Below are 14,623 nucleotides of genomic sequence, written 5' to 3'. Positions count from 1 at the left end.
CCTAATTTTAATGACTTTTCTTACTCTTTAGCAACCACCCTACCTAATTGTAATGACTTTGTATGCCTTAGCAACCACCCTGCCTAATTTTAAGGACTTTTATGCCTTAGTACTCCTATAAATAGGGAGTTCTTCTCATTCATAAGGGACTACATTATTGATTAAGTATATCATACTTTGAGAGTTCTTTTGAACCTTTGTTACTTGTGCTTTGAGATTTATCTTTCAACCTTTACTAGTTCATAGTTCAAGGTAGTAAGATTACTTCTCTTTTATGATATCTTTGATTCCTTTGTGGTATTCTTAGAAGGCGATTAATACTAGTTATTAATTGTTGTCTCAAGTTACTCGTAAAGCGGTCAAGATCCGAATCTATTGTTTTGATTTGCTTTTAAGTAAAGGCGTTTGATTTCTTCCATAAATCAAGACGTTGTTACTTTGATCTTGTCAAGGCTATAGAACTTGCGTTCTTGGAAGTTCTTGGAAATTCTTTCCTTGAATTTTCCCATATCCTTTATTTTCATCTCTTTAATTCCAGTTGTTCAATTCCTTGTTGTTATTGCTTCCGCATTTACTTCTCAAATTCTTACAATAGTTTGGATTCCCGACCTAATTGCTATCACTGTACCCCTGTTTGTGACTACCAAACCTGCTTTGATGATATGACTCCTAGCTGTGTATGAACCTATCCTAAGGTGTTTGGACTTTGTTAACTACTCCAATCTCTTTTTTTTTCAAACTCTTCTGCTTTACTGAACTATTTTCAAAAAAAGACTTTTATTAAATACAATTTCTTACTAAAACCTTTTCAACTTGTGTCCATCACTTTTCACTCTACTCTTAGTCAATAAGTTCTACCCCTCTAGTATGTGTACTTCTTTGGGATCCTTTTGAGAACCCTCTGAACTCTGGCATACTGAGGCTGGCCTTTCCACACTGCACTTGTTCAATCTTTGGTTACTAAGTCTAGGTGTAAGCACTGCCCGGGATTCTTGAGATCCTTAGGGAACTTTGATTCACCTAGACTCTGATTTGTCTATGGAACTAAGGCATACGAGGCCATTGGAGGCTTTGGAAAATCTGGGCCTAATTGAAGGCTCCCAATATAATAGCTTCTTGATTTCCTATTTCTACTTGTGTAATTCATTCATTGGCCTGTAATAATTTGTAAACAGATATTGGGGTATTTAGTAGAAAAGAAAAAGGTGGGTAGATGCATACTTTATGGGGTAATACGGGTAGAAATCCTGCTCCTAGAACCTTACTTTTAAAAGTCTATTTGCTCTACTAAATAGAAAACATGCTCATAGGATTTTACTCGTTAATCTGATTGCTTTGCCTAATAGAAATCATGTCCATAGGATTTCACTTTAAAGTTTGTTTGCTCATCAAGTAGAAACCATGTTTATAAGGTTTTACATTCTGTCATGTTTAGAAATCATGCTTATAGGTTCCAAGCAATCATGTCTTAAAATCAGTTCAATAATAGATGTCATGCCTATAGGACCTAATCAGGATTTAGTTATAACAAGTGTCATGGCCTGCAAATCGTTAAAATCAGTATTACACTTAGATATCATGCATATAGGGAGCCCTACTTGCAATTCTGTCTGTTAATCTAATTTAGTCTAAATAATCAACTTGATTACGCCTAGTTCATTTCTAAAGTGGTCTTATTATGTATTAGGCATTTTCTGAAACAAGTTCTTTCAAACTGCCTCAATCTCATTAGATATCATGCCTATATAAAGGAGTCTATTTCATAACCTGTTTTGTTTCTGCATTAATATAGACATCAGTACTTCGCATGTAGGCGCCTTAGGGCGTTTTCAAAACTGCATTCTCTGAAACTGTCTCTATTGCTTAATGTTTTCTGATCCTAATATGCTTTTCTTTTTAAAAGAGTCCCTAGGTAGCTACTAGGGTGTAACTTCTAAGTCTAAAAAAAGGGTTTGTCTATTTCTGCATATTAACTTAGATATCCTGCTTTAGGATATTGTATAATAAAAGACCTTAACTGTGCTTGAGTCATGCTCTTATGTGTTTGTTTGAGGAAGAAACTCTGAGCCTCTTAATTGCTCCCATTATGTATGAAAGTCCTAAAAGCTTTTGACTGCCGCCTTAGAATTTTTGCCTTTTAAAACCTTAGGGGTACATCTAGAACCACCTATAAGTAGAGGTCCTAACTCCCTCCAGGACCATTAAGGAGGGATGGGTAGCAGCACGCAATGGGAATCGTTGACCAAACACTCGCTTTGCATGACCAATAAGGGGATGGGAAGGGTAGACATGGGATATGATGACTACGCGCTAATATCACGTGTAGCCCCTCATTGAGGAGTGTTTACCCTTGTGTGGGGTGATCCTATAGGATAACCAACCTAGGACCCCTCTTTACCAAATACTTTCTTTATTTAAACCTTTGTTTTACAACTTGTTCAAACATTTATCTTACTACTTGAGTTATTCTAACGTACTTTACTTGCAACCTATTTGATTCAACTGTTTACTTGTGATGGACTAATTTGTGAATATAAGTTCGGCTAGACCCACAGTTGCAGACCAAGAGGGGTGCCTAACACCTTCCCCTCGAGGTTACTTTGAGCCCTTACCCTAATCTCTGGTAATGCAAGCCAACCCAAGCGTTAATCGCTCTAGGTGCCCTAACGCACCATAATTCGCTAGGTGGCGACTCTTCAATTACCCAATTCCCTAAAGGAAATGATTCATTACACCCCGTGAATGTCGAAACCCGAACCTCTCCCCGTCAAAAAGGGAGGGAAAAAGGGGCGCGACAGCATGGCGACTCCGCTGGGGATTTTTTTAGGATCTTAGCATAACAAACTTGTATTTTACAAATTAGTCCAAGCATGCTTATCCCGCACTCTGTTCCCTTATTTGAATTTAACTGCCTATTTTTTAAGCATTTATGATTTTTTATTGCCCTGAAACTGACTTGTCTCTTTGTTTTCTTTTTCCTGCAACTGTCTTTCAATTATTTAAATACTGTATTTATTTTTCCTACGTGAAAATACTTGACTTCATGTTATTAATTACTGCATAAATCATGCCCCACATGTTCCACTCGTGCGTATCAAATCCTATAGCAACGCTTTAATGAGTGGTTGTGCTCTTCCTATTTACTACCCTTAAATTTGGAAAGGCTTATTTGCGATAAAACCAGTCGATCATCGGTGCAGTCGACGGTTCTGTGCCTTCCCTCTCAAGTTGTCTGCTTGAGGGTATCAGTCTAAAACCCCATAGAAACCTTACTCTATTTAAATTGTGCATGCATCATGGTCAAACCTAGTTGGATCAGTTATGTTGTCCATATAATGATCTTTTAAGATAAGCCTTATCCAAAGTCCTTCGGGTTTTCCATAATCCCAACGGGCGCAACCACATTTTGTGCATTAATTTGGAAATCTAAATGCCGATATATTGATCATAAATGTATAAATAGTCGAGTCCGGTAGGGGTAAGGGTTACCTTTTATTTGCAGAAAATGAGGCACGAGGTCCCCGGATTCGGTATGGTTAGCAACATCCCTCCATTGCATTAGATTGGTGGGAGGACCTTTCCTCAAGTGACAAGAAGCATGTGAAAAAGTACCTGGGTAACTTGCCTTCCTTGCTAGATATTGAACCAAACAACAAATTGATCGAGGCCGCCACCTTATTCTGGGATAGTGAAAAAGCAGTGTTCATTTTCAGTGACATAGAGATGACACCACTTCTAGAGGAAATAGGAGGACTTGCAGGGTTGATTTGGGATAGTCCTGGGCTTTTGGTGCCAGAAAACCGTACGGGCAAGGGATTTTTGAAGATGATGGGGCTGGAAAAAAATGTCGACCTAGTGTGCCTGAAGGACTCCTACATACCTTTCGAATATCTGGACGAGAGGTATGGCCATAGCAAGTCTTTACGCACTTACCATGATGAGATCACCCTCACTCACTAGGTCACATCTACCATAGAGTGTTCGTGTTCATTGTGTGCGTTCTAGGCCTGATAGTGTTCCCAATGAAAAAGGGAAGAATCCACACTAGGTTGGCCATGGTCGCCAAAACTCTGATGGAAAGGATTAATTGACAGACACATACCATAGTCCCCATGATCATAGCTGACATCTACCGGGCCCTGGAGCGCTGTCAAAAAGGGGCTGTAATTTATTGCTGCAGTTATGGTTGTTGGAGCATCTCCAAAAGGGTTGCTATCGTCAAGAATTTTCGCGAAGGGCTTGGAACGACCACATTGCCTTCCATCACCCTTAAGCAGATGACCTACATTCCAGACAGATTTGCCCAGCCAGAAAGTGCCAGCGAATGGGTAGAGTTCTTCGACAATCTGACCGAGGGACTGGTGTAGTGGATGGTTGAATGGTTCCCACCAGACGAGTTTATTATCAGGTCCAGGGATTCTCCGCACTCGGTGTCGATTGTGTTTAGAGAGATATATCCATATGTCCCTATGCGAGTTATGAGGTAAGCAGGCAGAAAACAGGTTGTACCAAGGGTCGTCAAGATGAGTCATTTCAGGGTGGATTTCCAAGACGACGACATACCTTACAAGTGCCAAGCTCAGCACATGGGGCACTACAAAATCATTGTGGAGAAAAGCACTGTTGAGCCAGACAAATATCACGCGGGGTGCGAGCCTTTCTACCCGGGATGGTTGGAGGACAATTTAAAAGGAACGGTGACACCGACGACTGGTCGAGGGAACATAATCATAGACGAGGAAGCTGAAACCCAAGTCAAACACAACAGGCTGCACAAAAGAGTCCACGACTCTGAGAATGAGCATCGGGAAATACATGAGAGGAATGTGAGGTTGATTGAGGAGTGGAAAGAGATGGCAGTCACTTCCAATAGGAAACTGGAATATCTGGAGCAAGGAATAGTGGAGCTGGAGGGCAAGGTCATAAAGAGGATTGAAAACTACCAGAATGCTGAGGGAACTGAGGGAGGACATCTGGCATGAGCCTACTTGCTGCTAGGACTGCGCGAGCTACGAGATCTGTTTGATGGAGTCCGGAAGATCGAATCTGGGGAAGGTCCTTCTGGGACCAAATAAATTAGATTTACTTGCTTTTCCTAAAATTTAATAAGACCGAGTGCCAATAACAACTTGTTTTATTATTATGTTAGTGTCGTTTTGGATTCGTCTACTTTTATATTATGAAATGAAGCATTTATTGGCATTTGAAGTTCTCCAAATTTATTTGTCCTTGGCCTACCTCGGGCACAACAAGACTCCCAAATTAGGATACGAGTTTATATTTCGCAATATGTGTTTAAATACTGCAAACATTTCAGAATCCTCACTAACTTGTTACCTTTTTGTTTTGCTTATTATTATTATTATTATTCCCATCCCCTTAGGTTGGTTCATCCATACTATCCTCATCAGCATATCATACCAAATCTAAAGGCCCTCCACCTCCTCCTCCTCCAAGCAACACAAAGGGCAAAGGAAAATCAAAGATGGACGACTTAAGTGGAATACAAAAGGAAAACGTTGATAACGCAGAGACTTCCGACGACCGCAGTACTCCAGCCCCGAATGACATGGTTTTGAGATTGGAACAAAAGATACTAGAACTGCAAGGAGAACTCGAGCAGGTTCGCAATTTGGCAAACTTGTCACTCACCCTCAATGTTCCTGATATCCACCAACAGAACGCAAAGAACCCAACACCTCCTCAGAACACACAAAACCAACAACCACAAAATCCTACAGCACCAAATCAATACTCAACTCCACCACAACATCATCATCAACCAATTCTGTACCCACCAACCACCACTTATCACACTCCCCAAAATACACCACCACTCATTCCCGATCCACAAAACTCCACCAACGACCATCATTATACCTAAGTCCCTGGCACCCATCAGAGCATCCCCATATATGTGGAAACTATACCATATTCTACCCAACCAATCTCCTGTGCACCGGAACCCTCCGAAAATGACCTACTCATTAAGAACATGGCCGAAGAACTCAAGAAGCTAACAAACCGAGTTCAAGATGTCGAAGGCGATAGAGGAATAGAAGGTTTGAACTATGAAGATCTGCGCATACAACCCGATGTGCAATTGCCAGAGGGTTACAAACCTCCCAAGTTCAAAATGTTCGATGGTACAGGTGATCCCAGGGTTCACCTAAGGACCTACTGTGACAAGCTTGTCGGGGTTGGAAAAGATGAAAAGATTCGAATGAAGCTCTTTATGAGGAGTCTTATTAGGGATGTTTTGTCTTGGTATATCAGCCAGAATCCTAAGAAATGGTCCAATTAGGTGAGCATAGCGTCGAATTTCATGGACCAATTCAGGTTCAACACAGAGAATGCACCCGATATCTTTTACATTCAGAATCTCAAGAAGAAACCCACTGAAATTTTTGCGAATATGCTACTCGTTGGAGGTCAGAAGCCGCCAAGGTCAGGCCCATTTTGGGCGAAGAACAATTGAATAAATTCTTCGTCAGGGCATAGGATCCACAATATTATGAGAGACTGATGGTCATCGAAAATCATAAATTCTTTGATATCATCAAGCTCGGGGAAAGGATCAAGGAAGGAATCAAGAGCGAGATGTTAACAAATTTCGAGGCACTACAAGCCACGAATAAGGCACTCCAATCAGGTGGCATATCGAAGAAGAGAGATGTTGGGGCAGTAATGGTGGTCCAGGGCCCAAAAACTCCACTCAAATATCAAACACCTCCACCTACGTATCAAACACCTCCACCCACCTATCAAACACCTCCACCCACATACCAAACACCTCTACCCACGTACCAAGTATTACCACCTACATATCAACCTTCATCTCCCAAATATTCTCAACCAGTCACTGTCCATCACACCTATAATTCCCAACCATCCCACTTACAATCACCACCAACTCGCCAAAATTATCCAATGCCAAGATCCAGCTTCGACCGCAAGCCACCCAGACAATACACTACCATTGCTGAGCCCATCGACCAATTGTATGAAAGGTTAAAGGCTGCAGGTTACGTCACTCTTGTTCTCTTTGTGGCACTAGAAAATCCATCCCAAAGGGTCAATCCGATCAAAACCTGTGCATACCACTCCGGTATGAAAGGGCACACCACTGCTGAGTGCCGAACATTGAAGGATAAGATCCAGACACTCATTGACAACAAGGTCATACAAGCGAAGGAAGCCGCACCTAATGTCCGCAATAACCCCGTCCCTGATCACAGAGGTGATGGCGTATATGTTATAGAAACAAATGAGGAATGGGACCCTGAGGGGTCAATCAGGCTTATTCGAGAAGGCGATGACGTAAGGTTGCAGTCACACTTACTCCTATCGTAGTTCAGACTCAAGCACCTATTGATGTTGAGATAACTACACCAGTTCCATTCGAGGTAGAAGTAGCTCCGCCCGCAGCCACCTCCGCTCCATTTGAAGTAGAAGTGGTCATACCTTTTACTGTAATGGTGTCAACCACACCCCCATTCAACTCAAAAGCAATACCCTAGGATTATGTTGCCGAGGCTCGGCGAAAAGGGAAGACTAAGATAGAAGAATCTGACGCCGCAGAAGGAATGACTAGAACTGGAAGAGTCTACACACCTGAACACCTAGGAGGTTCAAGTAAGGATGCCACTGCTAGGCATCCTGTCATTGAGACTGGGCCGGATGACCTGTGGAGGAAAGTTCAGGCAAAGGAGTATTCTATTATTGACCATCTGAACAAAGTCCCTGCTCAGATATCTATCCTGTCACTATTACAGAATTCAGAGGCACACAAGAATGCCTTGATGAAAGTACTGTGTGAGGCTTATGTACCCAATAATATCACTGGTGGAGAAATGGCCAACATGGTCGGTCAGGTGCTGGAGAGCCATAAGATTATCTTCCACGAAGATGAGCTGCCGCTCGAAGGTCAGAATCACAATCGAGCATTGCATATTACGGTACAATTTGAAGACAATTTCATTGCCGGGGTCCTGGTTGATGGAGGTTTGAGTCTATATATTTGTCCACTAGATACCCTGAAAAGGCTGGACAAATGTTTCCACGAAATACAGATCGGAAGCATGAATGTGAAGGCTTTCCATGGGTCCTAGAGGGCCACAATGGGGGAAATCAACCTTTGCTTGTAGATGGGACCAACTTGGTTCGACGTTGAATTCCAAGTCCTTGACATACTAGCCTCATATAATCTTTTGTTGGGCCACATATGGATCCATGTTGCTGGAGTCGTGCCCTCCACGCTACATCAAGCCGTGAAGTTCGAATGGAACCGTTAGGAGGTAATCATTCATGGAGATGGGAGTAACCCCATCTACACTAGTCAAACCATCCCGGCCATCGGACTTAGAAGGAGGCTAGGAGGGGAAACCTATCATCACATTGAATGGGTCAATGCCACCGAGAAGGATAAGTGGTGGAGTAACAAAATAGAAAGCATACTAGCATGGCCCGATCCGGCAAAGGGTTGGGAAAGAACATCCAGGGTATCACCAAGCCGATACGACTGAAAAATCATGGTACCACCTTTGGGCTCGGATATCAGTATATATGGCAAGAGTACAGGGAGTGGTCGCTTCCATGGCGTGGACCATATTATCTTCTTGAGCAACAGGTACCCCGTTTGGAACAAACTTTCCATCAGGCGGAAGGGAACTGCAGAAGAAGAAGCACTAGCTGGGCTAAATGATCTGTTCTTGGAAGTGATGACATGGATTGTTGTGCCATAATAGAGGAGGAGGAGGAAGAAGGCCTCACCATTCAGACTGTGGCAAAGGGAGTTGTCCTCAGAAACTTCACTGCCACACCATCCCGACTCCGCTGAGTCCCTGGGTAGCTTGGCAGAATTTATAGCCATTCTAGGCATTTAAATTTTTCAGCAATTTTGTTTTAAGATTTCTTTGTTTCAAAATAAATGCTCGATCCACCGAGCCAAGCTTTGTTTGAACAATTTTCTCACTTTTAATCAAATGAATTTATCCTTTATCATTATGCATTACTATTTTATACTTTTCCCTTCTACAGTATTATTATTACTTTTCCTGATGAATCAGTGACTGTGACGTGTAATGAGGCAATACAATATGAGAATAGTGACTCAGAGGAAGAAGATGAGATACCCGAGGAAATTGTCAGAGAAGTTGAGAATTTTGAGAACAAGCCTAAATCCAACTTGGACGAAATAGAAGCAGTAAATTTGGAAGACGCCAAGACCGTCAAAGAGACCCGCATCAGCATTCACTTATCGCCAACAGAGAAGGAAGAATACATCCATTTTCTAAAGGAATATGAGGATATCTTTGCATGGTCATATGATGATATGACCGATTTGAGCACATCTATAGTAGCTCACAAGTTGCCTACCAATCCCATGTGTCCGCCAGTCAAACAGAAACTCAGGAAATTCAAACCAGACATGAGTTTGAAAATCAAGGAGGAAGTTACCAAGCAGATCAAAGCCAATGTTCTCAGGGTGGTTGAATACCCAACATGGTTAGCTAACATTGTGCCAGTTCTGAAGAAAGACGGGAAGGTCAGGGTATGTGTTGATTATCGGGATTTAAATAGAGCAAGTCCCAAGGATGATTTTCCACTGTTGACTATACACACCCTGATTGATAACTGCGCCAAGCATGAACTCCAATCCTTTGTAGATTGCTTCGCAGGTTATCAGCAGATCTGGATGGATGAAGAAAATGCCGAGAAGACAACTTTTATTACACCTTGGGGTGTATACTGTTACAAGATGATGCCATTCAGTCTGAAGAATGCTGGGGCCACTTACATGAGAGCCATGACAACCATTTTCCATGATAAGATACACAAAGAAATAGAGGTGTATGTGGATGGAGTTATTATTAAATCCAAGAGGGTCACAGATCACATAGCAGACTTGAGGAAATTCTTCGACAGGCTCAGGAGATATAATTTGAAGTTGAACCCTGCAAAGTGTGCATTCAGGGTTACCGCAAGAAAGTTATTGGGATTCATTGTCAGTCGCCGTGGGATCGAGCTTGATCCATCTAAAGTCAAAGCTATTCAGGAGCTACCACCACCTAAAAGCAAAAAGGACGTGATGAGCTTTCTAGGACAGCTCAACTACATCAGTCGATTCATTGCACAATCCACAGTAATATGTGAACCCATCTTCAAGATGTTGAGGAAAAATGTCGGGACAGTTGGACCGAGGACTGTCAGAAAACTTTTGACAAGATCAAGGAATACCTGTCCACACCGCCAGTTCTGGTCCCTCTAGAACCAGGATGACTGCTACTACTTTATCTATCCGTGTTAGATGGAGCCTTCGGATGTGTTTTAAGACAACATGATGAGACAGGAAGAAAGGAGCATGCCATATATTACCTGAGTAAGAAATTCACACCTTACGAAGCACGGTATTCTCTGTTTGAACACACTTGTTGTGCTTTGACCAGGACAACCCAGAAATTGAGGCATTATTTCTGTGCCTACACTACATACCTCATATCCAGGATGGATCCCCTAAAGTACATATTTCAGAAGCCCATGCCTACTGGGAAGTTGGCTAAATGGCAGATACTACTGAGTGAGTTTGACATCGTCTATGTAACTCAAAAGGCAGTCAAGGGACAAGCATTGGCAGATCACCTCGCTGAAAATCCGGTGGAAGGAGAATACGAACCCTTGAAAACGTATTTTCCTGATGAAGAAATATCATTATAGGAGAATATATTATTGAAGCATATGACGGTTGGAGGATGTTCTTTGACGGAGCGGCAGATTTCAAAGGAGTAGGCATTGGAGCAGTTTTGGTATCAGAAACGGGTCAGCATTATCCCGTATCTGCTAAAACTCAGATTTCCCTACACCAACAACATGACAGAGTACGAAGCCTGCGTACTAGGGCTCAACATGGCAATCGACAGGAACATTCAGGAATTGCTAGTGATTGGTGACTCAGATTTGCTTGTACACCAGGTAGAAGGAGAGTGGGCCACCAAAAATTCCAAGATATTGCCATTTTGCACCATGTGCAGGAATTGAGAAAGAGGTTCACAAAGATAGAATTTCGACATGTGCCCAGAATTCAGAATGAGTTTGCTGACGCATTAGCCACTTTGTCATCAATGATATAGCTTTTGAGAAGTGCCAGCACTCTTTCCCCCTCAATGCTTTTAGCCTACACACTAATTTCAGCAGTGCTTTATTGAATGCTAAGAGAGAAATAGTGTCACGCCCCAACTTCGGGAGACGTGACCGGCGCTCAATCGAGTGAACCCAACTGAATAAGCCTTATCAAACACTTTCTACCCAACTCAATATGATTAAGGAAATCATGCTTCCGTTTATTTAGACAATAGGGAAAGTTGTACATTCAACATTGTTAGATCATTTCATATTACAACCTTAAACCGTAGTTAAGTTCCAAGATTACATACAGTCACAATTTAGAGAAACAAGAGTTTGAGATACAACCTAGTTCATAGACCCATCCAACACCCGTACATAACCCACACATACGTCTACGGAGCCTCTAAGGATACAAAAGACAAGTGTGATAATGCCGGCAACAAAGCTCCGGCTATACCTCAAAAGTGGAAGTCCGCAACAAAAGATGTGCAATATAACCCCTTCAAGGAGAAAGGGTCTCACCAAGACTTTGAGAAGAAGGTACTCCGCTACGTGCAATCGGCACTATTCGCAATGGAGCCACGTACATTAATTTAAAAATGTAGCGCTCCCAGCAAAAGGGACGTTAGTACCATGGAATAGTTCTAGTATGTATAACTAAACACCATCTAGTTAGAATGAACTTTCATACAAAAATAAGGAAATCACAAGTATAACTCAAAAGCTTTAAACGATCACAACATTATCAAGGTAAAAGAATCATATAATTTTCACATCATGTTTCCATAGCCTTTAGTTTGGGACATTTCATATTGTTCAACATTGTTCACAATACCACCGCTATCTTGAGCGGAGTCCGATCACGACCCGATCGGCTAGATTGCCTCATTTGAGGCATATACTTCAATCACCATTTCATTTCCCTTTTTCCAGAATTCAATATCAGCACAGTACCACCATGTGTGCGGCATGGTGTCCGATCACGGCCCGATCGGCTAGGCTGCCTTACCTAGGCGTTGTTCCTTTCTCATTAATCATCTCATTTGAATCTTTATTTCATATCTATCATATCAACTCATTGGCACTTAGGGACACAATTATCACATCATTTCCACTTTCAATGTTAGGCTTGTAATTTAGGATAATATGTGCACACAAGAGCAAATAAAATTGTAATCATAGATGAGACTTCACATAGATGGCACAATATATGCAGCTTCAATCTCAATTTAAGGTTAAGCATTTCAATACATGATTCATATTCCTTGCACCTTTTCAAGTTATCAAGAATAATATATTAATCATATTGAGATACATCTTTCACGCATATAAGGTCGCAACCCCAAATTCATGTGAAACAATAATCAATACAACAGTTCAACTTTAATCTTACCGTATTTACAAAAACACCGACGGAGCTCAATTTCTAAAAGACGGGGTTTTAGCCATACATACCTCAATTGAGCTTCCTTAGACTCTACAATGTTCCAGAATTCTTAGCAACCCCAATCTATTTTGGAAATATAACAATTTGAACAAAAATTAGGAATATGATCATAATTCTAGCTCATTTGAGCATTTCATCAAACACTATGTGTGCGTTAAATCTTTATGGTCCTTTTATAGAGGATTTCATCAACCCACAACCCATACTTTACCATTTTTAGCTCAACAATGTTCCTACACCCTTTGACAACACATGCAAGCAAGATAACAACTCCAATACCCACAAACTTTCTTGATAAATACCCATCTTTAGCTAAAATTCGAAATTAAGGGTTAGGGTGTAGAATCTTACCTCAAAGATGAAGACCTAGTGTGTTTTTCCTTGTTAATCTTTCAAGATTTGAGCAAGAATTGAAGAAAAATTGATGAGGAACACTTTCCCACACTAGGGCACTCTCTCACTCTAAAAATATCCGGTTTTAGCTAAAAAGAAATGACCCATTGAATTCATTTAGCAAAATGAGGTCGTTTTATAACAAAAGCCCAATTTTTTGCATAGCCGGCGCGCATGGGGCACCGCGGTTGTGAAAAATGTGCTCAGAAAACGTTTTTGAATGCTCTCTGTACCTCCCCACAGGCGCACTGCATGGTGCGCCGCGGTAGTGTAAAATTATGCGCTGCTTTTGGTAATTTGGTCATAACTTCTGGTAGCAGTGTCCGAATGTCGAACGGTTTGAAGCATTAAAAATTAGACTTGAAGATCTTTCATTTGATAAGTTGTACATCCCATAACTCCTTAGGTATATGTATATATGCTTGTCCAAAATTTGGCCTGGTGCGTATACATTTGTAACATTAGACTTATCATGTAATCTTCCAACTTGATTAGACTTATGACTCTCCTTAGACCCCATATGACTTATAATGTGCCTCATATACTTATTATCATAGCCAATTGATATCCATCATGTTAATAGCACATAAAATATTATAATTAGCCAACATGGCACCTCGAAATCCTAAATTACTTAGCAAAAATTTTCCGAGGCCTTACAAAGAAACAGATAGAAAGCCTTGGGTCCATGACATCAAGGAGTACTTATCAAAAGGAGAATACCCGGAGCATGCAAATCACATTCAGAAACGCACACTCCAGAGATTGTCAAATCACTTCTTCCACAGCGGAGGAAACTTGTATAGAAGAACTCCGGATTTGGGTTTACTAAGGTGTGTCAATGCAAAGGAAGCTTCTAAGCTACTTGAGGATGTGCATGCTGGGACTTGTGGTCCACACATGAACGGTTTTGTCTTGGCCAAGAAAATACTCAGAGCAGGTTACTTTTGGATGACCATGGAGACGGATTGTTTTTAGTATGTCCGCAAATGCTTTCAATGTCAAGTGCATGCCGACATGATAAAAGTGCCGCAAATGAGCTCAATGCAGCAAGCTCACCTTGGCCATTCGCCGCCTGGGGAATGGATGTTATCGGTCCGATTGAGCCCACTGCTTCGAACGGACACCGGTTTATTCTGGTAGCCATTGATTACTTAACAAAATGGGTAGAAACCGCATCTTACAAAGCTGAAACTAAGAAAGTCGTTGCAGATTTTGTCAAGGATCGTATTGTATGCCAATTCGAAGTTCCTAAGTCCATTATTACTGAAAATGACGCCAACCTCAACAGTGATCTAATGAAAGCTATATGTGAAACTTTCAAAATCAAGCACAAGAATTGCACCGCCTACAGACCTCAGATGAATGGAGCCGTAGAAGCTGCCAACAAAAATATTAAGAAGATACTAAGGAAAATGGTAGAGAATCACAAGCAGTGGCATGAGAAGTTTCCCTTTGCTCTGTTAGGGTACCGCACCACAGTTCGCACGTCAACCGGGGCAACCCCCTATATGCTGGTTTATGGTATCGAGGCTGTCATCCCAGCTGAGGTAGAGATTCCTTCTTTAAGAGTCATACAGGAAGCTAAACTCAGCGATGTGAAATGGACAAGGAGCCGCTATGAACAATTGGCCTTTATCGATGGAAAGAGGATGAACA

Source organism: Nicotiana tabacum, chromosome 8 (assembly GCF_000715075.1).
Source record: "Nicotiana tabacum cultivar K326 chromosome 8, ASM71507v2, whole genome shotgun sequence".
Classification (NCBI taxonomy): Eukaryota; Viridiplantae; Streptophyta; class Magnoliopsida; order Solanales; family Solanaceae; genus Nicotiana; species Nicotiana tabacum.
The sequence above is the reverse complement of the archived record's forward strand: the minus strand, read 5'-3'. Positions refer to the sequence as shown.